The sequence below is a fragment of the Chenopodium album genome, chromosome 6, assembly GCF_948465745.1.
Source record: "Chenopodium album chromosome 6, dcCheAlbu1.1, whole genome shotgun sequence".
In the NCBI taxonomy this organism is placed as follows: Eukaryota; Viridiplantae; Streptophyta; class Magnoliopsida; order Caryophyllales; family Amaranthaceae; genus Chenopodium; species Chenopodium album.
The window spans coordinates 48,448,626-48,476,583 of record NC_137839.1 but is presented as its reverse complement, the minus strand read 5'-3'; the positions used below and the strand labels follow the sequence as shown (position 1 = coordinate 48,476,583).

The 27,958-nt window shown below is 33.6% G+C and overlaps 1 pseudogene across 1 annotated transcript; it reads right to left on the bottom strand.

Moving 5' to 3' along the window:
- Positions 1 to 451: 451 nt before the first annotated feature.
- LOC145636058 (polyribonucleotide nucleotidyltransferase 2, mitochondrial-like) lies at positions 452 to 25,774 on the bottom strand (annotated as a pseudogene). The gene is made up of 16 exons (XR_014114007.1): positions 25,451 to 25,774; positions 25,169 to 25,313; positions 24,723 to 24,893; positions 21,542 to 21,667; positions 21,301 to 21,462; positions 21,068 to 21,187; positions 20,403 to 20,540; positions 20,047 to 20,209; positions 13,085 to 13,210; positions 9,234 to 9,364; positions 6,937 to 7,156; positions 6,773 to 6,856; positions 6,414 to 6,493; positions 6,121 to 6,264; positions 3,198 to 3,785; positions 452 to 961 (listed from the first exon to the last, which is right to left on the bottom strand). The product of XR_014114007.1 is annotated as a polyribonucleotide nucleotidyltransferase 2, mitochondrial-like (transcript).
- Between the last annotated feature and the right edge of the window lie 2,184 nt (positions 25,775 to 27,958).

Sequence of the window (27,958 nt, the reverse complement as noted above, 5' to 3'; positions counted from 1 at the left end):
GATAAACAAATTTTGTTTATCAAATTGATTAACTGGGGCTTCCTCGTTTGTTTAAGCAATCAAGCAAGAAAGAGAGGGGAAATGAGGGCGTGAGTTAGAGCGTTCTCAAGAGGGTTTTCTGATTTTTGGTGTGAGTGAATGAGTGGGAATAAGAGTCTATTTATAGGTGATTAAAGGTTGAAAAGATAAGGTTCAAGGAATCGTAGAATTAAGACAAGTTTGATTAATTAAGTGAATTTGAATGCAATTAAGCCTAGATTAATTTATGTGGAAATTAAATGAAAAGATGAGGAGAGAAATAAGATAAGTGTTGATTTGGTAAAAGTAAGGATCAAGATAATATATCTAGAATTAGCCACTTTTAAAAAAAAAATAAAAAAAAATAAAAAAATAAAAAATAAAAAAAAACTATCCACCCAAACTTTAGGCTATAATTTACAATTGTCTTAAATTATCTTAAACAATTTACATTGAATGGTCAGAGTTTTCAGCTTAGTAATTATTTTGCAATTCAATCGGTTACATTATAATTAACTAAACCTAAATTAACAAGAAATCACATAAAACCTATCTAACAATTAAATCTTTTACAGAATTGAGACCATCACATTCCTTCGTAAGTGTCCTGCCGAAGATTCATCTATTGGCAGCATGAGAGCCTCCCTCATGTCACCATTAAGAAGCAATTAATTCTCTGGAGGAGGCATAGAATTAGACGATTGTCCGCATCGATGCAAGCTTCGCAAGAGTATCATGAACATCAGCATATCAATTTCCCTGATGCTGCCATCAATATGTATAAGTTCCGAGGAGCATAATGTCATCAAAATATATATCACAAAGGTAATAAGTTGTACTACTCATCTTTCACCTGTGACATAACTGGAACCCCTTTGCCTGTAAAACTACAGCACTGCACTCTCAATTCATCACCTACCTTAAAATCCCTCTCGTCATTTGCCTGCAGACAGATATGAAATTGTTAGAAGAAAAAGTTTTATGCAGAACTATCTTAAAGGAATATACTTCCTCTATATTTATTAGATTCATCACTTTCTAAATATAAAAAAATTTAATCTCTATCCTACCACATGAACCCTCTTTATTTTTTCTCTCTCTCTCCACTCCAAAAAATGCCTAATAGTCCGCAATTACGAAAATGATACATCTAAATAAAAACAGAGGAAGTTGATTCACTTCACTCATAAAGTAACAATCAAATATTACAACAAGACCATTACATTGCACTTGGCTTCTGGAGAAAGGCAATTTGCACACTATTCAGCTTCTCTATAATAAGCAATTTAAGCAACTAACCACTTTTCTTACCCCATTAAACTAAGGGGAAAAAAGGTGATGAATTTTGGTAGCATTTGTAGATGCAAGAAAATTTTTATTTTATTTATTTTTTTTAATTTCAAAACAGTGCGATAGCTGGAAGGACACAGAATGGTAATAAGATCACAGAACAAATTTTATGTCACAGAAACAAAAAGATCATGCTCCTTTCAACTGGAACTAATGGTGAGGCAATCTGGGTACATACTTGGTGGGATATCAATCACCTTTTAATGGTATTACTGATTTACCTGGTTGCATATTACACATACACTAGCATAAGATGTCCATTTACAACTTTGGCAACTATTAAAATATAATGTATAACTGTACCATCGAACGGTATTATTTACATGACAGCATTATGATACCGAATTATTACCTCATTTACGTTGCTCAAACTGGATCATTACCACCAGTTGACCTCAAATAATTTATGCAAAGTTTACATTTTGTTGTGCAAAATGAAGCATCAAGAGTTCATATATAAGTTGGAATGCTGAGTATTTCAGATTGGGGTGATATTAGAAATGTTCTAGAATTTTGCTTCAATTAATCAAACCAATTACAGAAAGCAGTATGCAACCCAGAGTACTTTCCTTACTTCTACACATCTAGTGTGACCCCAAGTCTATAATACGAGGCAAGATTCTTTCCATACACCTCAAAGAAATTTATTTCAAATGATCCAAGAGATGAGACCGTGAAAGAAAACAAAAAACTCAGTAGTATCTAAGTTATTGTGACAAGCCTCTGCTGCAAAAACACTAAAGCCATTTCTTTTATTTTAAATAAAGGTCATCTAAGGGTCTGTTCTCATTGACTGATCTCGGCTGAATTGAACTGAGCTGAACTGAACTCACTTTATTAATTAGTGATTTTTAACTACGGATTAGTGATCTTTGATTATTTATTATTATACATATGTGTATATACAAATATACATATTAAAATATTTAAGAAAAATATACTATATAATTAAAACATTTATGGAAAATATAGTAATAACATGAAACCCCAAAACATTTTAAAAACATATACTATTTAATTAAAAAATAAAATTAGTTTAAGTTGTGTAGTACTCTCATTTTGTCAATGAGTTTGACAGTAAAAATGTGTATTCGTTGTTGTAATAAGAGCTTAAAAGAATGAAATTTGGCTTTATATCATTAGCAATATCATTAGACATAAACTGAAATGAACTGACTAGAGCTAAACTGAACTGAACTGATAAGAGCTGAACTGAACTGATTAGAGCTGAACTGAACTGAAAATAAACGTATGAGAACAGGCCCTAAGTGAAGCATTTATCTTGGTATAGAGGGACCATTACCTTCCAGACTGAAATGGCAGGATAGGCAATAAGAAACATAATTACACGTTAACATGAGATTGAAACCATTTTAACAGCTTCCTCAATATTCCAGTCAGTGACAGAATACAACAAAGATATTTAAAATCTGAAGGGCGGTGTCCTCATTGATCTCCTACCTTAAAGGGGAATTTGAGAGAGGGAGGGGAAGAGAGCATATTAAATGTAATGGTGACTACAGATTCTACAAAGTTAACAAGAATGACAACAAAATGTAGCACACAGGTCACAGGTGTACAGAGTCTGCAAAAGCCATTAAAATACGCAACCAATTTTGAGCATCCATGCATACAGTTTCTTAATGAATAGCTTGCTCAAAATTCTTGGATGATAGATCAATAATTTAAATCATATTAAAGATAATTGATACTTCGTAAAAGATCTCCTAACACATAAAATTTTTCAAGTTGACATGGAGGCCTGAGAATACAAAACTCCTATAACAGAGTCAATTCAGAAAAGGATGAGATGTAAAAAGGAAACATACCTCGTAACGATACATTCCTTTAAGTCCGCCCCCCAAATCGAGGACTAACCCCCGTGTACGTATTTGATATACTTTAGCTGTGACTACTGTGCCAAATTTCAGGTCTTTTGCACAAATACCAGATCCCACTTCCGACTTCTTATCTTTACACACTTTATTCAGACTAGCAGATTTTGCTCCACCAGAGTCATTGACACTTTGATCTAGAGTTAGTTGATCAGAGGAAGCAAAAGTACCGAGTGTCTTATTTTGACTTAAAGTAGCTAACTTTTCTTCCTCTTCATCACACTCTGCAGCACTTCGAATAAAAAAAGAACTATCTGAAACAGCAGAGGTTGCGACTTCAACAGCTGCATATTTAGTTACAACTGGGTCCTTTTTACCACTATTCTTCTCTTGACCATTAGTTTTATCTCCAATTGATGCCCATACTTGAGATGCACCTTTTTTTGTTCCAGCAAATCCTTTATCAGCAGAAGAGCTCTTATTCGCTTTAAGGGATAGTTTAATATTACCACGAACATCCTGCTCTATACACATCAAAGAAAGCTGCTGACCAATAGACACTACATCTGAAACTCGAGAGACCTGATGGGAAAAACAGACACGGGAAGTTAAAAACATTTAGCTGATTCAGTTGACCTGCTTGAACTGTAGACTCCAAAAACTAAACTAAAAACAAAATTTGGTCAAGGTCACTTGATTTGACAGCTCAAAACAAACGAGACCTGAAAATAAATCTTCTAGAAGAGAATAAAACCACCGCCAAACTGATCAGCACAGTATCAAGGGTTGTCAATGATCTCAGATATATGAGACTTATAGTGCAAAGGCATGGTATAAATCTATTGCTTTAGATTTGAGATGGATGCATTTAGTTTTGATGTTCTTATTTCCCGATTCTCCTATGATTACTACATAGAACCACCTTCATGTTGTTGAAATTAAGCAAATGTCAATTTAGAGGCCTAGAGGGTCCTGTAAAATGCTTGTACGTGTCCAATGGTTGAAACTGGAAAGAAATTATGTGCTAAAGCAGGGGATTACTAATTATTCACATGCTGCTGATGCAAGATTTGCTGAATTGATATCTCTTGACTTGTCATTGGGTGTTTAACTTTAATAGATAGGAACAAATGAAACACAAAAAATAAAATAGACAAAAGGCAATTTTATGACTTTGTTTGCTATTTCTTTCAATTTGTGTGCCACTATTATGTAAACTTCAGAAATATAGTAAAGCAAGATGTTGATGTTCTGTTCAAAAATTTGAGCATGAGAATATCAAGCTCTGTAAAAAGAGCGTAAACTACTTGGACCTTAGATTCTTTTTTGGATGCCGTCCATAACTTTCATAAGGCCACAGAAATACTAATTAAGGGCAAAATTCTGAGGGAAAATATGAGCTGGAACATGTCAGGAAGAGCAAAAGGTCTCTACAATTTGAAAGAAGGTTCATCGTTATTAAGGAAGGTGATTCTTACAAAGACAAAAGTTAGATTACTTTATTAAGTAAATTTGCTTAACTATAACTGCCAACGAAGATACAGAAAGGTCAGTAGGTTAGTGTTGGCAGAAGCATGACGCCAGTATTAGCAAGCATATTTTATACTGGAAAATGTGAAACTCTTATTTTCATAATGTTACTTCAGATTATCAGAAGCTAGTTTCTAAGAAAGTAGTTTCCTTTGATATCAATCCAATTAGATGGCTACTATGCGGATAAGAACAAAAAAATTCAATCCATTCCTCTCCAGACAAATGCTCAACAGCATTTTCCTCCAAAGCAACATAATCTCTTTCCTTACCAAACCCCACAAGCTAAATCATCATCAGCCAATCTGCTAAATTTGGGCCCAAAGCCAAGGCCACTTAATGCATTATAAGAATTTTCTCTGAAGAAATAAAACCACTTACAATGATAGGGACAGGGATAAGGAGTTGTAAGATAAAAATGATGATTTCCCTTTATTGGTATAGCTTAGGAATTAGATTGGGATAAGTTACAGAACTACTTTACCCTTAACCTTCTCCTCTCCCCTCCTCTTTCCCTATTTATTACGGGTAAAAAGTCTATTACTGACTCATTTTTATCCCCATCCCTTATAAACACCCCCCCCCCATATGTAGCTTTCTTATCCTTATCCTCATTTCACTAAACAAACAAAAGAATTCTCAGATCCTTTTCCTTCTTATCCCTATCTCTCTTCTCTTATCCCTCCAAAAATACCGTGACGGGAAAACATGTGAACAAGGCTCACTGTTAACTTAGCAAAGCAAGTTGTGACCTACTTTTCGGAGCATATAATTTGTATTGATCCTGCACAAAGTTAGTGTGTTAAACAAAAACTTCCACCTTAAGTGAGATCTTAGCCATTAATACAAACATTGTAGGTGGAAAGGCATAGCATTTTTGGAGACTAGCAGTAACCAATCGGCAGTTGCAGTCCCTATGCTATTTGTTTTGGATTCTTTGTCTTTTGTTAATTTGCTCTCTAAAAAAGAGGGGAAAGAAAAACACTGAAGAACCACCAAAACATACTCTGACGAGTATAACACACACGCACAGACACGCACACATGATTTTTTCACTAATAAACCATTATAAGCTATTTGCTTTATTACCTAAAGCAGTTTGAGAAAAGGAAAAAAAATCAAATAAATTACAAAGATACAAGTCATGACTACAATAGAAAATCAACAAAATTACAATGGAAAAAAAAACATTAAAAAATTTTTAAAAAAATTTTAACATTGAAAAAGTGACAACCATTTCAATATTCCTTTGAAGTTCAAGAGGAATAAGTACATGCTCTCATAGCCTTTTTTTTTCCATCCTTTTTACTTCTTTTTTTGGGTTGTGGGATTAAATGGGATATAAGTTGTAAGTTTGAATTAAAGATATCACAACAATCTCACTCACAGGTTCATGAGACAGCTCAGACTTGTGCAGAAGACCTTGCTGACCTCCATTAAATTCCACAAAAGCACCATACTCTTTGATTGACGTTACAATACCTTTATAGACCTTTCCAACTTCAATATCACGACCTATGATAAATTCAATCTGAAAATAGAGAATTAGTATTCCTATAACTCAACAAATCATAAGAATATTTGTATTGGAGTACAATGGAACTACAAGCAACTCAACGGACTGAACAATAGGGTTTAAAAATAATTATAATTATAAACAGAGGAGCCTAGATGGGGCACCTTCTCCTGTGCTTTTTCCATTATAGATTGATTTTTAGCAATTATAGTAAGTGTTCCATCACCAACGGAAATCCGTGCACCTGACAAGAAAATTGATGTAGCAACTATTAGCACTTGTTACAGAGAATTACAGGCAGTAGATTGTGTTATTAGTTTTCCAATCTCAATAATCTTATATTTGAAGTTTAAATATAGATAACCTACAGAACACTTTTTTTTTTTTTTTAAATTTTTGCTTTACACAATTCCTGTTCTTACATATTTGGATCAATAATGCTCATACTGAAATTTGCTGATCCACAGTTAAATTTTTGAAAACTAGGTCCAACAAAATAAACCGCATTAGATTATAAATAAACCTGTTTCTTCTTCAATCCTTTTTTTCAGGGCACCTAAAGGTCCAACCAATCGGCGAATAGAGTCATTGTGGTACTTCAAGGTAGCTGCAGCAAGGAAAGTAACAAGAATTAGTAAAGGTGCATCACAACGGTGACAGAGTAGTGCGGATGTCATCAATAATTACCTAATCGAGGGGAGTTTCTATCATCTTCAGTACGAGGTGCATTAATTGCACGCTGCATATGATCAAGAATCTGGAGACGGCCTCTAAAAGCAGGGTCCAAGCTTTCACAAATTATATCCAACGGAATTCCAGCTGGTTTTATGTCTAACTGAATTGCTGTTATTCCATTACGTGTCCCGGATATCTTGAAGTCCATATCTCCGAGATGATCTTCCAGCCCCTGAAAAATTTGATCAATGAAAGCATTACGCTATGATAGTCTGGCCAATCACAAATATAAAAACTGAAGAGTATGTGATTTAGCTCGGACGGGCAACGGGTGCCTTAGAAAAAAAAGTTGCGTTGAAGTAGCTAATGAGCTATAAAACATATATCTGGCAGCTCCCACAGTAATAGTAGTTAAATAACAGACAATAGATGAGAAAAAAGAACTATCTATCACGCTGATGCTAATTCAAATCTTCACATTTATATATGAAATCAAATGAAACAACAGAAGTTTCTACACTTATCTTTGTTATAAGAAGCTTCCAATTCTGCAAGTAAGGACTCAATCAAACCACAATTATAGGCTCAAAAGACTAGAGCTCATTGTGACATGACCACTTCTTAAAAAGTTCATGAAATACATTGAATGACAAAGAGTAAAAGTAATGTGATGCATTTGTGAGCACAAAATTTCCTACTATAGTTCACCTATAACAGCAGCCCAAGTTTATTACAGTAATGATACAATCAATAGTAGAGTGAAGGCATAAATAAGATTAGTGGCTAAAATGAATGCGAATGAGACCAAGGCACAAGAGCATCAATTTTTACTTCTTTCCCATAACACTTTAAATTAAAACCCTACATGATGCTCGATTATTTGCATATAAGGACTCAATCAAAATTCTATTGAAGGCTCAAAATACTAGAGCTCATCGTGGCACGACCACATCTTAAAAAGTTCATGAGCAACAGTTAATGGTTAAAAGTTGAGTGATGCACTTGTGTGCAACAAATTTCCTACTATAGTTCACGTATAACAGCAGCCCAAAATTATTATAGTAATGATCAATCAATAGTAGAGTGAAGGCATAATTAAAATTAGTGGCAAAAATGAGAGCTTAGAATGAGACTGACAAGAGCATCAATTTTCCAATTCATTCCAATAACAATTTTCCACAAAGGGGATATTCAATCAATCAATCAGAGCCTAAATCCCATAAGTGGGGTCAGATACATGAACCAAAAGTGATAATTCTGTGTAGTCGTCAACATAAATCTAAAGGTTGATATTGTTTCTTAGAATTCCACTGCGGAAGAAATCCACGTAAGAGAAATTTTAAGTAAAAATAGTTTGATTTTTGAGTTTAAGTTGGGTGCTTCCTTAAAATTCATAAGCAAAAGGATATAATCAGGGACTCTTCTACCATTTTGACTATACTCCCTTCTTCCCCTTTTGTTTGCTCCATAGAATTATGGTCATTTTCTTTTTTATTTTTGGTTGGAAGAAATTTATTAAAGAGAAAAGTTTTGGGACCAAGTATAGTGGTTGTGAAGATATAAGTGTGATCCCCTAACCTTGGTTGGAAGAAATTTATGTTAGAGAATTTTTTTGGGACCAAGGATAGTGGTTGTGAAGATAAAAGTGTGGTCACCTAACCAAAACTATTATGGGGCAATTTAAAAAGGATAGACTAAAAAGGAAATTAGGGTAAATGTTAAGGGCCAAAGGGAGTATATCTATGCTCACTAACAAAAATCCTTTTGTGCATCATCTAGTCTTTTAGTGGCCTACATTTGGAAATCTAAGCTATAAAAAAAATGTTCATTAGCCTTTATGTGGACAACATATTATGTCGGCGACAAATTAGGAGTTGTTTCATATTGCTAGAATGACTAGAGTCCTCTAGCACTCTAAGTTGATGCATATCTTTAGAATTTGGAATCTCGATTATTTTCTCCTTCCATCTAAATCACATATGTAGGTTTCTTGTATAAGTTGTGAAGAATGAAATGAGAAAATCAAAATTAAAGATAAGAGTGTTTAGCTTAATTTGGATTGAGGTTAAAAAGAAACATTGGCACCTTTAATAATGCTCTGCTTAATTTTCTAGGACCTTTAAAAGATGATAAGCTTGATGATAACCGCCCACCCCCCCCCCCCCCCATTCCCCCCAAGAACTTTCTTTATAGGATCATAATTACAAGTGTAGCAATAATGAATGAGGGCTTCTTCCACAATCTTTACCTCAATTAACTCCACAAATATCAGGCATTATTAGATGAATGATGATAAGTAAGTGTCTCACCAAAATGTCAGTCAGAATGCGATAATCCGTTATCATGCCAGTAATTGGGTCAACCTCACTAACAAGGCCTACAGATACACCTGCTACATGTTCTCTTACAGGAATTCCTGCATCCATCAGAGCCATGCTACCTACCAGAAAAATGGAGTAAGCGAAGGGAGGAGAACGGAATTTAAGTAGAACTACAAATGCATCAATAATAACCCATGAAAATTCATAGAGCACTCACATAGAAAAGTTGTCCTTGTATCATTCAGAAAAAAGAGGGGGGGGGGGGGGGGGGGGGGGGGGAGGATGGCATCATTGGAAAATCCATGATTTTGAGGGAAAGAGGTGCATATTTCTATAGAAATATTGTAAACTTAATAATGTCTTGCACATAAATAATTAGTTTAGTGTTACAACAGAACAGTGGTGGATCCGAAAAAAAATTCCTAATGGGTTTAGGGTTCTAAAGAACATAATCCTTCCATGTATTTATAAGTGTTACAATTTGATCGGTATATAGTTTCAGGCAATTTAATTGACTTAAATAAATTAAAAAAAAAAAAAAAAAAAAAAAAAAAAAAAAAAAAAGAGGTAACTGGGGTAGTTGGAGTATTAAAAAATTGTAAAAGAAAGATAATGGGGTTAATAGTTTATTGAAAAGTAATGAATGTGAGAAGAAATAAATAATTAAAAAAAAAAAAAAGTAGCGGGTTGGGTAGGGACCATGAAAGGAGAATGGCGTAATGTTAAAATGTAGTTTTTTGCCAATAAAGGAAATGTAACACTTATTAAAACACGGCCGCATTTGGTAATTGTAACACTTATCAAAACACGGAGGGAGTATAATAAAATCCAATAGTACAATTTAAAATATAAATTACAAATCATGATTCGGGTGTGCACAAAAAAAAAAAAAAAAAAAAAAAAAAAAAAATCCAATTGAGACGAGTCTTCATGTTTGAAAGATATTTATTACATCATCATCCTTAACTAGAAATAAAAAATTCTCAGTGCATATGACTAAATATCATTCCATAGTTGATCACTCATCTTGTTGAACAATTCTTTTTTTACTTCTTTACATAAGTCATTGAAGAGAATACTCTTCACATATTCAAAACTAATTAACACTAATTTTACATCAAACCCTAAATCATAGCCTCTTGACAACAAGTAAAATTGTAAATTATTATTCTAATTCAACCCTAAAATCTGAAATAAAAAAACTGCTTGAATTGATTATAGAAAACAAAAATCACTTCAAATAAAAGTGAGGTAGTCAATGCCTAATGCTTTGGTTTGTTTGGGAAATAGGTACCAAAAAAAAAAAAAAAAAAAAAAAAAAAAAAAACAATAAAAAAAAAGGAAGGGGGCATATTCGATGCCATGACCACATGTATTAAGAGAGACTCCCTTACCGCTGGCAGTGACGTTTACTGAAACATAGTGCTTTTTTTCATATAACCCATTATCAACACTGGTATGTATACATAACCGATCAGTTATTTTTGGATCCGGTACAGGTTCAACTGAACCCATACCCATAATGGATCTGCCACTCAGATCATCATTGTTTATAACTATAAACTTTATTGTATTTTAATTTAAGTAACTTTTGGCATTGCCTACCAAACTCACAAACATAATAACAAATTAGATTTTTTTTTTTTTTTTTTTTTTGGTGTTCCACCTGTTTCACCCTTTGGGCTAATCCGGATTCGGAGACCAGTTGTGGTTGGTTAGGTTCCAGTTCCCTCCCAATTGTTGTTGCGGGGGATCGAACACGGGTCCTTCCTACCAAGTGTAGTCCCAATCACCACTACACCAACAACTAATAGGTTAACATAACATCAAATTAGATGATTAAAGTAACAAATTTATACTTGTGTAAATTATAAATTCTATCTTAAAAAGATAGTTTATCCTAAATTTTTGTTTGTCGCAAAAAAAGACAAAATTCCAAAAGTTGTAAAGGTAAGTTATGTAATTTTAATAGAGTGAAAAATAGGAATAATTAGTGAAAAAACATTAAAAACAAAAGATAATTATAAAAAACGAAAGTAATAAGTAAGCCATTAAAATGAAAGCTATCACTTGGGGTGTTAATAAACCAATTAGTTCTCTAGTCTAGTAGACCACATTTGTATTTAATTTGAAATTATGTATATAACCCTCTAAATTGACTAACTTTCTTCAATATCCTTAGAAGAACTTAATATTACAAAGCATGTGGTAAAGTTCCCAGAAAAAACCATCTTCTGTCGTTATGGGGTACCCCATGAGACAATCAGTGACCAAGGAACCCATTTTCAAGCAGAATGCAAAGACTTACCGGAAAAATACAAGATTCAACACCACAAGTCCTCTCCATAAAGGCCACAAATGAATGGGGCAGTGGAGACGGCAAATAAGAACATCAAGACAATTGTCCGAAAGATGAGCAAGCATTACAGGTAACAAGGTAGGTTAAATACTTTACCGGATTAACCCATTTCTTTCTTACATTTTCGAGCGATAGAAAACCCTAGTGGGAATAGGCCTTATAAGGGTGAAAAGACCATTTCTCTATACTCAATATCGCTTCGGAGGTTAGACTACTTGAGCAATGAGGCCTCCTTGCACCTACCCTGCGACTAGTCTACTACTCGCTTACCGGGAGTTATTTAACATAAGGTTATCAAAAATGCATTTAATGATTATTCTGGTTGTCCCATAATAAAGTGCTCATATTCCATTTTAGGTGTCCCAAAAATCCGTACTCATTTGAAACCTTGCCAATCTATCATATAAGTTTGGACAAATTTACCTTTGTAAAAACTTGTCCTACCTTTTTGTACCCAAAAGTGCCATATTTGTACCATTTGACCTAATTCCCATTCATTCAAATTTCAAACCATCACTTTCTCTCTCATTAAATGCAAAAGTACTAGCAGATTTACTTACCGTTAATTACAAATAAAGGAATCTCACTTTTCCTTAATATTCGTACTATGTGATAAACAAGCACTTAATTATGGGACAGAGGGAGTAGCTTTCTATAATAAACAAAACTTCCATATTACTATGCGGATATTTTTATAAATAGAGAATCAAAAATATTCCTTCAGCAGTCTTTGGTCTGATTTTAGACCGGTGATCATACCTTGTTGATTACTGAAAAAGGAATGAAGTATGAACAAAGGGAAAATATTAAACAACCAAAGATTTTGGGTTCGAACATAGGAGGTTGGGACTCACTGCAAACATGTACAAGGCTGAAGCGTGTTTAACACTCTAAAATATTGACTTATAGGTATGGGAGCCGAAAATGAAATATAAAAAAGACAACTAATTGGGCTCGAGGGTGCCATACTCCACCAGCCACCTTATAGCTCCTTCCATGGGGGGGAGGGGTGGAGACGTATAAAAATAAAATAAAAAATAAAAATAAAAATCCTTTCAAATATGTACGAGAATAAAAAGAGAACAAATGATGCAGTATAAAGCATTTAACTTAGATGTACAAGATATAAGACAAAGTTAGAGACCAAATAGTCGCTCCCTCCATTCCATAATAATATTGACACACTTTACTTTTTTTCAATATCCATACATTAACTTTGGCAATGGTTTTTTATTAATGTATTATAATTATAATAAAAAAAATCAAAAATTAAAAGCTCATGTTAAATTAGATAATTATATAAACTTTCATTGTATCAACTTTTTTGTAATTTTATTAATCTTTAATAATTTATGTTTAGGGTCAAGCTAGTGCATTGGCAAGTGTCTTATTTTGACTGTCTATTATTATGGAACGGATGGAATATTATTATGAAAAGTTAGACAGAATGGAACTGATGCAAATAATGTATGAGAAATACCTCCACAAACACTTGCCATTGAGGTGGAGCCATCAGAAGCCATGACTTCTGAATTTACACGCACTGTATAAGGAAAATCATGTTCTGGAGGCAATACAGCAAGAAGAGCTTTCTCAGCAAGTGTTCCTACATCACAACAAATTATATTTTAAAACCATCAATTGTGTGAGACATTGAAGAATTGGCCTTTAAGCCATAGCATTTAGAATAAATAAATGTACCATAGATTCAATAAATTTTTAACACATAAACAGAATATTAAGAAAATCATAAGTTACTCATAAACAACAATGTCTCCCACAATGTCATCAATTTTACGACACAAACATAAAATAAAACCTTAAAGGCAAAAGCCAAGATTTTAAACCCATATTAACCTCATTCATAGAGCTTCCTGAAGCAGCAAGAAAGATCTACATAATCAACTATGTCTGCTGAACAAAACAACCGTACTTTGCCTTTTAGTAAATAAACAAAGCCTCCAATCAGCATGTTCTGGATTATTGCAATTGGTTGATAGAAGACAAAATGATACATATATGGGGCTGAAATGGCTATGCCTAGTTGCCTATGCTAGAGTATTTCTCTACTCTCCTTACATCTCACTAATGCATTTGGATGCCAATATCTAAAGGTTTTAAAATGTCCAAGTTTGACCTTTCACATCTTAGATACCCACCATAAATCTTTTATGTTTATGAAAATGCATAGGACAACAAAAACAACCTACATCACTACACATTGTAATGCTTACATAGAAAACTAGCACATGACATCAATTAGTCAATGACTTAGGCGTTAGTCTCTTCACCTTACATTAGGATCTTGTCATGTGATCAAATATCTGTAATTGTGTATTAGTCAAAATTATTAATATAAAATATCTATTAAAAAAAATACGCAATAAGATAAATCTAACACCTTATTTGATATTGGCTTTCCACATGTATTTGTGTATATATATATTGTAAAAGTTCAGTAATCTGCAAATCAGATGAGAATCTATAATTCTATATTATTTTTAAAATTCAAAGGAACAACATGTGATTGACATGTGTCACCTCTTCCTTAATATGAGGTGTCGACACATGAGCAATGACATTGCATAAATATTGTTTAAAAAATTGTTGGGTTAATTAAAGGTTTGATCCGTACACTTTAATTTTTATGAATGTTCAACACAATAAGAAATAATTTGCAAGCCATATATTAACTAAAAAAAAGTCAATAATTAAAAATAAATAAAAACATAAGGAATAAAAAATTATTACGGAGTATTCCTTATTCACAATCAATTCTAAATCTCTTCATATAATCCCACTCATTTCATCTTTTTATATTTTTTTCATTTCATATTAAATTACATTCATTTCTCTTCAAATCCAATTCATTTCACTATATATTGTATTCTTTTATCTTTCAAATTCATTCATTTCTCTTTAATTTACATTCATTCACTTTTTATTTGAGTTATCAATAATTCACTTTAGTTTGTAACCAAAATTGCATGTAATTAAACCCACAAAGATTTCGAATTGTAGTTTTCAATTAGCCATCTATCCCTATGTAACTCTACTAAACTCTTCATCTCCGACGGCTTGCTATTTTTCCTTGATGCAACTTTATCATCACTTACTTTTTATACCCTTTCATATCTAATTGCCTTCGAGAACTTAGCCTTCACAATGATGTATTTTATTTTGGTTTTTATATATTTTTTCTTATGGTGTATTACAGTTCACCAATCATTGTGAATTGTCAATAAATCAATCAAAGCCTTAATCCCATAAGTGGGGTCGACTAACATGAACCAAACTTGATTATTACGCGTAGTCATCAACATAAATCTTCCTCTTCCATCCCAAACGATCCAATGCTTCATCCTCATGCAAATCCATATAATTCATATCTTTCCTAACTCCTAACCAAATCTTTTCGGTCTCCCTCTCAACTTGGCCTTCATAATGATGTATTTATTTTGGTTTTTATATAATTTTTCTTATGGAGTAAGAAAAAATATACCATAAGATAAATATATAAAAAACCAAAATAAAATATATCATTGTGAAGGCCAAGTTGAGAGGGAGATCGAAAATGACTTGGTGAAACAAAATTGGCAAGTTGCATGATTTTGTATTCAATTATTTAGAATGGTTTGATTATGGCTTATTGTTTTGCATGATAATCTGAATTTTTATTCATGAATAACATTTTATTGCATACCATTATCTCTTTTGGTAAAACTAGAGAAATTTTTAGGAAAGTCTTTAACGTACAATTAACCGTGTAATTAATTGGTTAAATTACAAAAGATGGAAAAACAACTGTAGGAAGAAAACATAGACGCAAAAAGAAGCTAAGTAAGCAACTTGATCAAGATGAAGCCCCTCCATATACTAAAATGAAAAGGACAGACAACATATGGTAACAAAGATGAAGTGTAAGAAAACTCTTCACATATTATCTACACAACAATCACAAATAAATAATGACTTAACAATTAATGTATTTCACTTGTATTGCTACCTACAGGAACAAAAGAGTAGTGAGGAACTAAACTATAAAAGGGAGAAAACTACATATTTCGTCCAAGAAAAAAGATAGAAATGTCATCTTAATTATGTTACAAAGTCAAAGTCTTCAAAAGATTCAACAATTACTTTTAAAGTGAATGTTTTATGCAGGACAATCTAAAAAAAACCTTTAATAATTTACGGTAATTCAATGACCTTCAAAATTGTTACAAGGAAACAATCTCAGCTCCATCTTTCAAATGCAAAAAGATAAAACCCCCAACTCAAATTAATAATTCACGCACTAGTTATGGGATCAAATAAAACATTAATAAATTCATATTAGATCACCTACTATGTGAAGGTAGCAAAGCCTGTAGAATATGGCTTACACTTAATACCCTAAATTTTAAAATAACAAACAAAAATAAAAGAAAAAAATTCCACACGATATTTCGGTTTTCTCTCATAGAGTACAAGGTCCAAAAAAGCCACTATAATAATAAAATTACTCTTTCAATGAAGTAGTTTAAGAATTCCTGAGGTTATTTACATGAAGCACGATGTTCCACTTTCCCTATTGTCCTTTAGTGTAAGACATAAGTTCATTCTAGTAAAGCATTTACCTCGATACTGATTTCACATACATACCAACTATAAACCCCTTACCCTAACCCACCCCAATCCACGATGAAAGGAATAACGTTGCATTTTGGAAAAGGCTAGATATTATTATCATAAACTCAAAAGTGCAAGGTATTAAAAAATATATATATATAAATCAAAAAATAAAATAATCAATAGGATATATTTATTCTTAGTCCTTTATCTGATTTAATAATTTATGTAATTCACCAAATATAAACCTTTAATAATGAAAACTAGCATAATAATAAGTATGCATAGAATCCATGATTTGATAATCGATACACTTCAATATAATATTTATTTATTATGTTGTCTTATAAGTTATATGTATTTTGTTTGCAATAATTGACATATAATAAGATACAGCTTAATGTTTAAGTTATAATGTTTAACCTTAACATTAAGAGTTTGTATTTTGTTTGCAATAATTGACATATAATAAGATATAGCTTAATGTTTACGTTATAATGTTTAACCTTAACATTAAGAGTTTAATTATTGTACAATCATGTATCTACTTTTATATATATATATATATATATTTTTTTTTATGATTACATGGAACAATAAACAAAATAGGAGGGTTGAAAGAATGTCACGTGTCGTATGGATATGCTTTGAGTTGTACACATTGCATGTAATTTATTATTGTATAGCTTTGCACTTGTATAAAGAGCTTAGTAAAAGTCATTCTAGGGTTGATATGGACACATTTCACCATATTGATAACAATCCCCCTTAAATTCACCATAAGTAAGACGCGGATGCAAGGCTTTTAGTGGGGTCCCTTGACCCTACTTGAATGTAAAAAGAAAAAAATATCTTATCATATTAATTTTTTATATATATATAAATTGCTTACATTTTTAATTAAATGACCCCATTAAAATTTATTGTTACATACTATGCCTAGATCCACCACTGCCATGGGTTAGATCAATTGAAGCCAGCCCTTTAGGATACAAAGGAAAGCAACCCGATTTATTTATTTTTCTCTATTGTTCGTCACTTTGATAATTTCAATCTAGGAACAAGGTTTTTGAGTTTTTCTTGAAACTCTTTAATGGGACTTACTTCTTTGATGTTTATTCAAGAAGTTAATATTCATCACTTTTCAATACACATTTATACATAAATATCTTCAAAAGTGTATTAAATTCCCTTAAATAGAATTTGTTTATATTTTGAAACACATTGACAATATGAATATGTGTTCCCCAATTAAGGGAGTATTAGATTCTATTTGCATTAAAATCTTATAGATTCTGAACAAATCTAACTTAAAGTAATAGAGGGATCACTATCTAGACCTACTATACTTGACACTTTAGACTCCAAATGATGCAAATATGAGAAGACCTAGAATTTAACTTAAAGTAACAAAGCAATTAACATTTTATTTTCTATTATTAGTTGATTATTTACTCCGCCAAACCCACTACGAGTCCCAATATGAAGGAGGAAGGTTAGGTAGGCTAGTGACACCCAGTGTAAAAAAATTCCGTCACATCACGTGACATGAACCACAATGATTGAGTAGTACTAGGATGGGTGATCTCCTAGGAAGTCCTCGTGTTGATTCATGTAGTCGACCCCTCTTATGGGATTAAGGCATTCACGCAAGCAAAGCATTATTAGTTGATTATTATTTGATAGAACTTTATAATTTTTAGGAGTTAAGAATAATACTATATAAGGAAACAATTGTTATTGTTATATTAGAGTTTATGAGGAGTTAATTCTCCTTTGTGGCATTAATCATTTAATTATGTTTTAGGTGTAATACACAAACTAAACTCTTTATTCAAGAATGAGCTATTTAGTTATTGTGTTCCCATTTAAGAATGATTTAAGGGATTCAAGATCCAAGGAGTTTCTTTAAGCTGTGTGATTTGATTATTAGTTACTTTATTGTTGTGGTCAAATTCTATATCATCCAAAAGATTCTTGAAATTTTTAGAACTTCATAAACAAAATGACTCGTATGGTGCATTAAAATAAAGTCATCCATAACCACCGTATGAATTGTTAAGATAGCTTTAAATTATGTTGATATACACATAAGCTATTTCTCTATAAATCAAATACCAAGGACTCAAAGTTGACCTTGGTTTACCACATATACACAAATAAAAGTTCGCATATCTACGTTGTTTGCCCAATTTATAATGGAAAATTTGCCAAAAATAACACCACCTTTCAGCGATCTTCCGAGAATAAAACAACCTTTAGATTATTCCAAAATAGAACGACCTTTGACACACATCAGCCAAAAATAGAACAAAACTACAGGTTACATTTGACACGTCACATGTGTGATCGGTTAAATTTTTTTTATTTTAACATTTTTTTAAAAATAATGTTTTTAAAAAAACAAACTTAAATAAAAAAACTTTAAAAAAATCTAAAATTAAAATAAAATTAAAAAAAAAAAAAAAAAAAACCCTATCTTCTTCCTCCCCGAATCACCTTCCTCCACCTAAAACCCTTCTCCCTCCCCTTAGCGGCAGCCGACCAAACCCTATCCCCCATGTGGCGGCGAACCCATTTCACCCCTCTACCGGTCGTCTCCACCTCCTTCCCCCTTTTGAACCACCATCCAAAAACCCTAAAACCCCAAAATCGATCAAGTGGTTTTAGGGGTTTTCGACTTTCTGATGGTACAGATAACCGGCGAAATGGCTAAGCCGGCACGGGGAAGGGGTTTCAGTCGCCAGCGATGGTGGCAGCCTTGGCAGGTGGCAGTGGTGGTAGGGATTTTCTTTTTTTTTTTTCTGTTCTTTTCCAATTTTTTTTTCTTTTTTTTTTTTGAAATTTTAAGGTTTTTTTAAAAAAAAATTGTTAAAAAAAATTAACCAATGATTGTGTGACACGTGTCAGAGGTAGTACCACCTGGTCATGTTCTATTTTTGGCAGATATACATCAAAGGTCATTCTATTTTAGAATAATCCAAAGGTCGTTTTATTCTCGGAAGAACGCTGAAAGGTGGTGTTATATTTGGCAAATTTTCCATTTATAATAGATCCAACCCCACAAATAATTGACTCCACCCACCTAAAAAATTAGACTCGTTTTTTCTCTTTCGTTAGCCTAGCCTTCATATATTCACAATGCAATAAATCTTCTCTCCCTCTCTCCTTTTTCTTTAATTTGTGTCATTACAAGTGGAAGTACCAATCGAAAACATAGACATTATTTATCCTTTGCTTTGTTGCAATAGTAAAAATAATGTTTCTAGGTTTATATTTCAAATGTAGATATTAATAAATGGGCTTCAAAATTATTAATATGACACGAAGGTATCATATTAGTAAAAAGATAAATTACCAGAACCCCCTCCAACAAATTATGTGGTTTGCAAAAACAAAAATTTAAGTAAATAAAATATATTAAGATTTTGCCATCTAGTGATTTACTTTTCTTCATATATTAGCTCATCTCTTCATATAACACTCAATTAAAGTGAATTCTAATTTATTTTTTCTATGCCTTTTTCTAATTTAGACTTCAAATCTCAAACTGTGCAGACTGATATGCACTTCATTATTCTTGTACTTTCTCTAACACTGTCTTGCTTGCAGGTTTCTTAATTGGATGCTCTCTGGTTTAATGTCTTCTAAGTTTTCTATCTGCTTTACAATCTTGTTATGTGCTTCTAGTGTGCACTTGCCTGTTTCCATAGTAAACCACTGGCCCTAGGCTAGCAAAAACGCTATAGTCACATGTCATTCTCTAGAGTTCAAAGGGTCAGAAGAAAATTCAAACAAGGCACAGTCAAACAGTAAATATTACTACCATACCATGCCCAACTTCTCGCCTATTAAGGCCAGCTCTTTTCCCCACTTCATTGATTGAAAAAGGAGGAAAACTATAATGAAGCATGAACCGTTTACTTGAAGGGCCCACTACAGATTCCAAGTGTTGTGCATCACCAGGTGCTCCAAGAGTAACAGTACATAGTACCTGAAGTTTAACAAAGCAAGTGACATGAATAGAGCTTCAAAGCATCCCATATAAATCTTTTTGTCCTGTTTCTAAAGATATTATACGAATTATTACATGTACTGTATCATGGCAAGTGACATGAATGGAACTTCATCCCATTTCAAATTTTTTGTCCTGCTTCCAATGAAAATATATAGATAGATACACTAACCTGAGTATCTCCCCGTGAGAAGAGGGAAGATCCATGCAAAGCAGGCAAGTTACCAGATTCACAGTAAACTGGCCTCACTTCGTCAAGGCGCCGTCCATCAACTCTCGCACCTTCTTTAAGAATTCTTCTTCGAACAATCTGACAAGACATCATTCTAACTATTATTCCCAACATTCACACATGTATGGAATTAATGTTCCATGAGCACAAAAGGTGGAAGATAAAGGGAAAGACAAAAGATTAGCGCTGGCAAAATATATAGTTACTGATATGGTTAATGCACTCCTAATGTTGAGTCAGCATCTTTCAACTGTATTAAGAAGATTTAACAATGCACTGCCTACATTAGAGGATTCAAGGAGTATTTCTCTGTAGACCACATTCAGAAGAAAGTCAGCAAATCAAGTGAGAAAAGGGCGCTGAGACTGGTCTCAAGCTCATCCTTGACCTTGAGTTATGAGCAAAATAAAAGTAAACCAAATTCATGACTTTGAAAATTGCAGATATAGTGGTTGTAAGCCTAACTGCACCAAGAAAAATACTTCATGACTTAGATTTACAACCAAAACAAAAACCCCAAAAAAAAAACAACTTACCAGTATGCCTTACAAGATTTTAACTTAGTAAAGAATGCCATGCAGAATATAACAAGACAAACAAACTACCTGCTTCCTCACAGTATCTACTGCCTTGGATAGTCCTTGTATGCTTTCTTCATCACATTCTTCTTCAAGGGATTTCTTTACATCTTGGGTGATTTGGTCTAAAGCTTCTCCTCTTTCAAACTACGCATAAAAATTATAAAAAAGATGGATCAATTTTCTACTTCTATGAAACACTGAATGAAACCAAGAATCTGACATTCACTAGAAAACATTTACAAAAGTAATAAGTTTACCTTGCCATAAGTAGGATCAGAAAAAATAGCTTCAATACGTGATTCTGACAACTTCCTAATCTTTTCCATTGTAGTTTCTGGCATCATAGATAATCTGTATTCCTTCTTCTGTTTGCCAGCTTTAGAAGCCAAGCGGATTTGAGGCTCAAGATATTTAACAGCCTGCAGAATTTAAGCCAAGGTTCACCAATAGTCTCTTGATTATCCATACAATATAAAAGAACGCTAATTTGAAACTGACCTCAGGATGCGCAAGCCTCAGGCAAGCCTTTAAATCTTTTTCAGAAATTTCGCAAGCTTGCACATCTATCATCAAGGTTTTATCCTTTGTGCAGGCATACACCAGGTTAAGATCACTCGAGCTCAGCTGCAGAACATTGACATCAAGGCAATATAGTTAACAATTCTAAACATTGTAAGTGCACCAAGGCACTCAGCAACAAAGCTCGATTATATACTCTCTTAGGAGCCCAAGCACAGTGTTTCTAATGCAAGGCAAGGTTCCCTTGAGGTTGATGAGGCACAAGAAACATGCCAATATATGCACATTGCACAAAGAAAATCAATGGTGAAGGAAAATGGAGAGGCAAAGCTTCACAGTCCAAGTGCGTTGACAGCGGATCGTGAGAATGGTGAATTCTATCACAATTCACAAAGGAAGAAGACTTCGATAACTATGGGAAAAATATTACACCAATGTGTTACCCAGTTACACAATTTGCATCACATTACTATATATTTATAGAAATCTTTGTATGCATGTCACCTTGACAAGGCACATGCCCTTGGCTTAACCTTAGACTAACACTTCAAGACCCAAAGTGCCTTGATGCACCTGAAGCCTTTTACAACATTAATTTCAACTCAAATAACTGAAGTATTTCACAGCAAGGCCACCACCATATTTGTTCATCACAGAGACTCAAATGTTTTCATCAAAATAAATTATTTACTAGAGAACCATCATAGGGGGTACAATTTCAATAAAGATTTACTTATACATACATCTATGATGCTGGTCAATCTCCCACAATTATTAGTTTTGGACATGTCAACCATTAGAATACATATTCCAGGTAGCCAAGCCATTAATAAACAAATTCCTAGGTTTCAACATTAACTAAGCTTGCAAGTTGTTCATATAAAGTAGTGTCTTGGATTTGTTTTTAAGCATATTCCAAGGTCTGATGTCCATTTTAATTACGTGAGTCAAGATAGGAAAGAACAAGAAACAGCAATATAGCAAATTAAAGACTTCAAAAATGAACTCCATAGAATATATGATCTCTACCATTGCACACAAAGGTATTCCTTACCAGAATAAAGATCTGTATTCAACACATATACACCAGTCACCCACAACCCAAGTTATTTCAGCATAAAAATCTTACACGAATTTGATAGCTATAGGCATAGCAAAAATCATGTGCAAATTGACATATAAAACCAACATATAGCTATTCTACTTCAATGTCATATGATGGTTCACTCATAGGTGAATGCAAAAACTCCTTGACAGAGCAAAGCTCAAATACTATAAGCAAATCAAACAACTCCATTCCAAGATGACTAAAAGAGAGATCATGTCAATTTTTTACAAGAAGTAATCAGATTTGAGGGCAAACTTATGTGATACTTGCATATATTTCCTTCATGTTCACTTTTACTTGGAGATTAAAAAAGAAGGTGGCAAGTTGGGCTGACCTAGCCGTTAGTTTAGTAGGTCCTAGTTAGATCATAATTATTTCAGAGTTGGTTTATATGTTTTTACTACCCTTTTAAGGGTAGGTATATCATGTTTTAAGCACGTTTGAGTTTCTTATCATTTTTCAGAATTATTTTGTAAACTTTGTTTTCAACCTTTTTTGTTTTGAGCTTTCTTAGGCAATAAGGAGTCATAATAAGTGTGACTTAATAACCAACGTAATGGTAGGACAATCATTAACAGTTAGTGAATATGTGTTTATTCAGCCTGCAAGCTTTTCGAATTCGGAACCTTAATATTCCCTATTAATCAATGTGTTTACAACCAGACATATCCCTACCTTATAAAAAGTATAAGATTACTCTTATTTATAGTGTTATTCCATTTATACCCTTCAAAATGTGTATTTACATATATACTCTCATTAATATGTACAATTTTTTAAAAATGAATAGTGTTTAGGTGATTGAAGTCTTAAAAATTTTTTAGCACGTGAAGCAAAAATATCTACCTAAAATACCCTCTTAAATCATGAGTTTAGGTGATTGAAGTCTTAAAAATCAAAATTTTGAACCCTTAGGCTAAACACTAAAGTGAAATTTGTTGAAGCCTAAGCTGAAGGATTTTAGAACCAAACCATAAACCAGCTAATTAGAGAATCCTAATATGCCAATTAGAAGTATCAACGTTACAAGGTTCGCGGTACGGAGCCACGAATCGCGATCTGATTCGTGCGAACCGGAACGCGGAACAAACGCGACCTGGGTCGCTGGTGGTCGCGAACCAGAACGCTGAAGGTGGCGACTCCTAGTTGTGGCTGAGCAAACACGGTTGTTCTTCCTCTGCAACCTTTAATGGCTTGTTTCCCGACATTTTCAATGCAGTTTTCTCTCTCTTTCTTCTTTCACGTGTATTTACTTATTTAATTTCTGAAGTTTTTGACTTTTTTTCTCCCTCCTCTCTCCTGATTTACCTAGCAGTAACATTTTTTTTTTTAATATATGTGCACACTAAGGGTGGCGGCTAGGGTTTTGTTTTAATTGGTAAAAAGCTTAAAAGGCCTTAAACCTATATCTGTCTATCAACAACTTGGGCTTTTTTTAAATAAACAACTTGGGCTTTTTATTTTGTTTACTTTTTTCTAGCAATCCACTCACCTAGATATAAAAATCTATCAATAAAAACCACCTATATAATTTATTTATTAATTTACTTATTTCGTACCCAATTGTACCGGATTCACCACGGGTAGCGTTCCGCGTATTCGTTTCCGTACCACGTTTCGAATCGAATCCCGTCCCATGTAACGTTGAGAAGTATGTAGAAGGTTAATTAAAGTATTTCATTCCATGTAGATGTAAGAGGGCCTAATTCAGATAATAGGGGCTCCCAGTTCCCTTAAAATTAAGTGAAGGCTTAGATTAGAAAAGACAATTTACAATCCATCTAAGAAGATTTGAATATATTTGACATTCAACTAGTGTGCCACTCACAAACATTACTTTCCATTGTGTAAGTAAAAGAGTACTAAAAGTCAATACACATTATCAATATACACCATATACACAGATAAAGGAAGGATTGGAAAGCTTCATAATCATCCTCAAACGTAATCTTAGAGTGTGTGTATATATGGTGCAAAACATACTTAACATCCTTATAGATCTATGCTAACAAAACTTACAATATATACATCAAAAAGATCTGATTTTCTTACCTCATCCATGGTAGGATTAATTATAAATTGACCACTAATCCTCCCAATACGAATCATTCCAATAGGACCACCCCAAGGTATATCTGATAACATAAGGGCAGCAGATGTTGCGTTAGCTGCCATCACATCAGGGTCTTGTTCCCCATCAGAGGAGAGAACACTTGACATTACCTACGAAGAAGAGAATTGAAGGGCAGTGGAAATATTATTGCTCATCATATAAGGAGGTGGCGGGAAGATAGTGCAAAACATAACTTTAAAGGGAGTTTATATGTAATTATTTGTCAGACATTACCTCTGGCATACCTCATAAACACTATCATGGTTGATTTAAATATAGAATCATATTATGATGCTCCATATAACATATAATTTCAATAGCATTGCCATCGTACATTTACACCTAACATACGTACAATAGCCTAATAAATGAAAGTAAATCATACCTGAACCTCATGGTTTCAACAATGGCCTAATAGGTCTATCAATTAAACGACCACACAAAAGTTCGCGCTCTTTCGGAGCACCCTCTCTCCGCATAAATGTGTTCGGAATCACGCCTTGCGCATACTGCTTTTCCTGGTAATCAACCTTAAGGAAACAAAATAAACAATTAGTTACTTTTATTGGTTTTTTTTTTTTTTACAATCAAAGAAGCAAATAATTAATTTCAATTTGTAGTTATTTCGACATTCAATAATAATCAGACAAAAGGGACAGGCACCTACAGTGAGAGGTAGAAAATCACGAGCAGAATCCCCTTTAGCAGAAGCAACAGTAGAGAGGACTTTGGTCTCATTGATAGCCATGACAACAGCGCCATTAGCAAAGCGAGCAATTTTACCAGTTTCGAAGGACGTTAAGCGATTTCCAACCTCGAATTCCTCCTTGAAACTTTCAAGGCACTTCGTCCCAAGTCTCAAAGGAGAATTTCCGCAGCAAAATGTGCGTAATTTGAATCTTCGTCGGGTGAGTAACAATGGAAGAGAAGTAAGGAGAGGATTCAAGACTTTGGTCGCCATGGAATTGGTGGCTTTACAGCTTGGAGGGAACTGACTTCACTGAATAACGGTTTGACAGAGGAGGGTTTAGGGTTTAAGTTTTTTGTTTTTTGTTTTTTTTTTTTAAATTAATTTTTTTTAAAAAAAAGAAAAGTACATCAGTGCTAATGGTTCGAGTCTTCGAGAAAATACCAAAAGCCCTGTCAATCAATAGTCAATTACATATTATTCCCTCCGTTTTTAAATACTTGCTCCACTTTCCTTTTCCAGCTGTTTTTAAATACTTGCTCCATTTCCTTTTATGGTAAACTTTTACAATATTTAATTCATTTCTCACACTTAATGGACTCAACATAATACTCTCTCTCCTCTTATTCTTCCACTACTTTTGCTTTTACAATTTTTTATTTTATCAACTATCCCACTACCTCCATATTTTATTATTTTCTCCAATTTCTTCTAAAACTCCGCACATGGAGAGATGGATCAAGTATTTAAAAACGGAGGGAGTATTAAACTATTCAAAAAAAAATAAATTACATATTACTAAAGGTAAAACTTAGGGAGTGTTAAATATGGAAGAGTAAATATAGAGAGATGAGGGAAGATTGTTACATTTTTTGGTAGTCATACCTTTCATTTAATTACTCCAAAGGATTTGTCGGTCTTTCACAGTTAAATATTCATTTTTTGAGCCCTTCGTGGAGGTGATGGCGAAAGAAAATCATGGCTTTAGCCTTATCTTGAGGTGTTGCCTTATTAGCCTCTTTGATTGTTTCACCAAGCCTTTTACTCCCTCTGTCCCTAATTGTTTGCTCCACTTTCCTTTTTAAGGCGTCCCTAAAAGATTTCTCCATACTATTTTTAACATGTTTTCCCACTTGCAATCTCTCTATCTCTCTCCTCATTGATATTTGTGTCAACCCATGTGCATCATTTTTTGCCCAAAGCCTTAATAAAGTAGATTTATGGTTTGGGGCAAACAATTGGGGACAGAGGGAGTAGCATTTAGGTGTATTTCAGCATCTAACACCCATGATAAATAATTCTTACCGGTAATATCAAGGGCCACAAATTCAAGCTTGGTGATATGTCAAATTTATATAGTATTTTACCCCCGTCCCTTGGTCATAATTAGTAGTGTTTTTGGCTCTCTAGAGCCACTTTTATTACTAATTGGTGTTTTCTAGTGTTTTCATAGATTTGGTTGACTTTTGTAGGGATTTGCACTTTTGGAGCATTTTCCCGAGATATTATGGAGCAACTACAAGCATTGGAGAAGCACGACCAGTTTCTATAGCCCAGGGCTGGTTAGAGCCATCGAACCGGTGATTAAGGGCTCGGTATATGTGATACCGGGGCATTTGGACCAAGTATTCAAGACCCGAAGAGGAAATCCAGATTGGCCTGAAGAATTGAAGCCCAATCGAAGTCCAAATAGTGGCCCGGGAGTGTCGCCCGGCCAAAGAGGCTGGCGCCCGGAGGAGCGCCCGGCCGGGCGAGGGAAGCAAGGCTGGCGCCCGAAGTCGCCCGGCCCCTGATGGAGAAAAGGCGCGCCCGATCGGGCGCGTGTTATTATTAAGAGACGATTAGCGTCGTTTAAGTTTGTTTTAGTTTAGGATTCTTGCTGAGTATAAATACTTTTCCGTTAAGTGAGTTTAGTATCTTCTTTTATTCTCTCTTAATTCTTTCTTAGATTTTCTCTCTCTACTTAGCTTTTAGATTAGTTTCTCTCTCTGATACTTTGTTCTCAACTTTATTCTTAATTCCGGATATATTTGGTAATGATTTCTCTTCTCTTAATCTTAGTTATTTATTTTATTCCTTTGATCATGTTTTGTTTTATTACTTTGATTTGTTTAGATTTAATTATGTGTGAGTAGTTTTATTCCTAGGGTTTGTGGGGATCCATAAATAATATGAAGGGGTAATTTATTGTTGTTGATTATCAATGCTAGATTAATTTCCTATTGATTGATTTAATGCTCTGTGACTAGATTTGCGCAGATCTTTTATGCATGAGTTTAACAATATTGATTCGAGATTCGACAGATGAGAATTGAAGTTTAGGTCTAGTTTCAATAAGCAGGTTAATTTATAAATGGTTAAGTCGAGATTCGAGAGATGAGATTTAATACCGGAAAATTAATTGTGTGATTGTAATACGTAGCGAAAGCCCTTTATGATCTGATTAATGTAAGCATTGATGATTGATTATTATGTTTTACCCTGGAA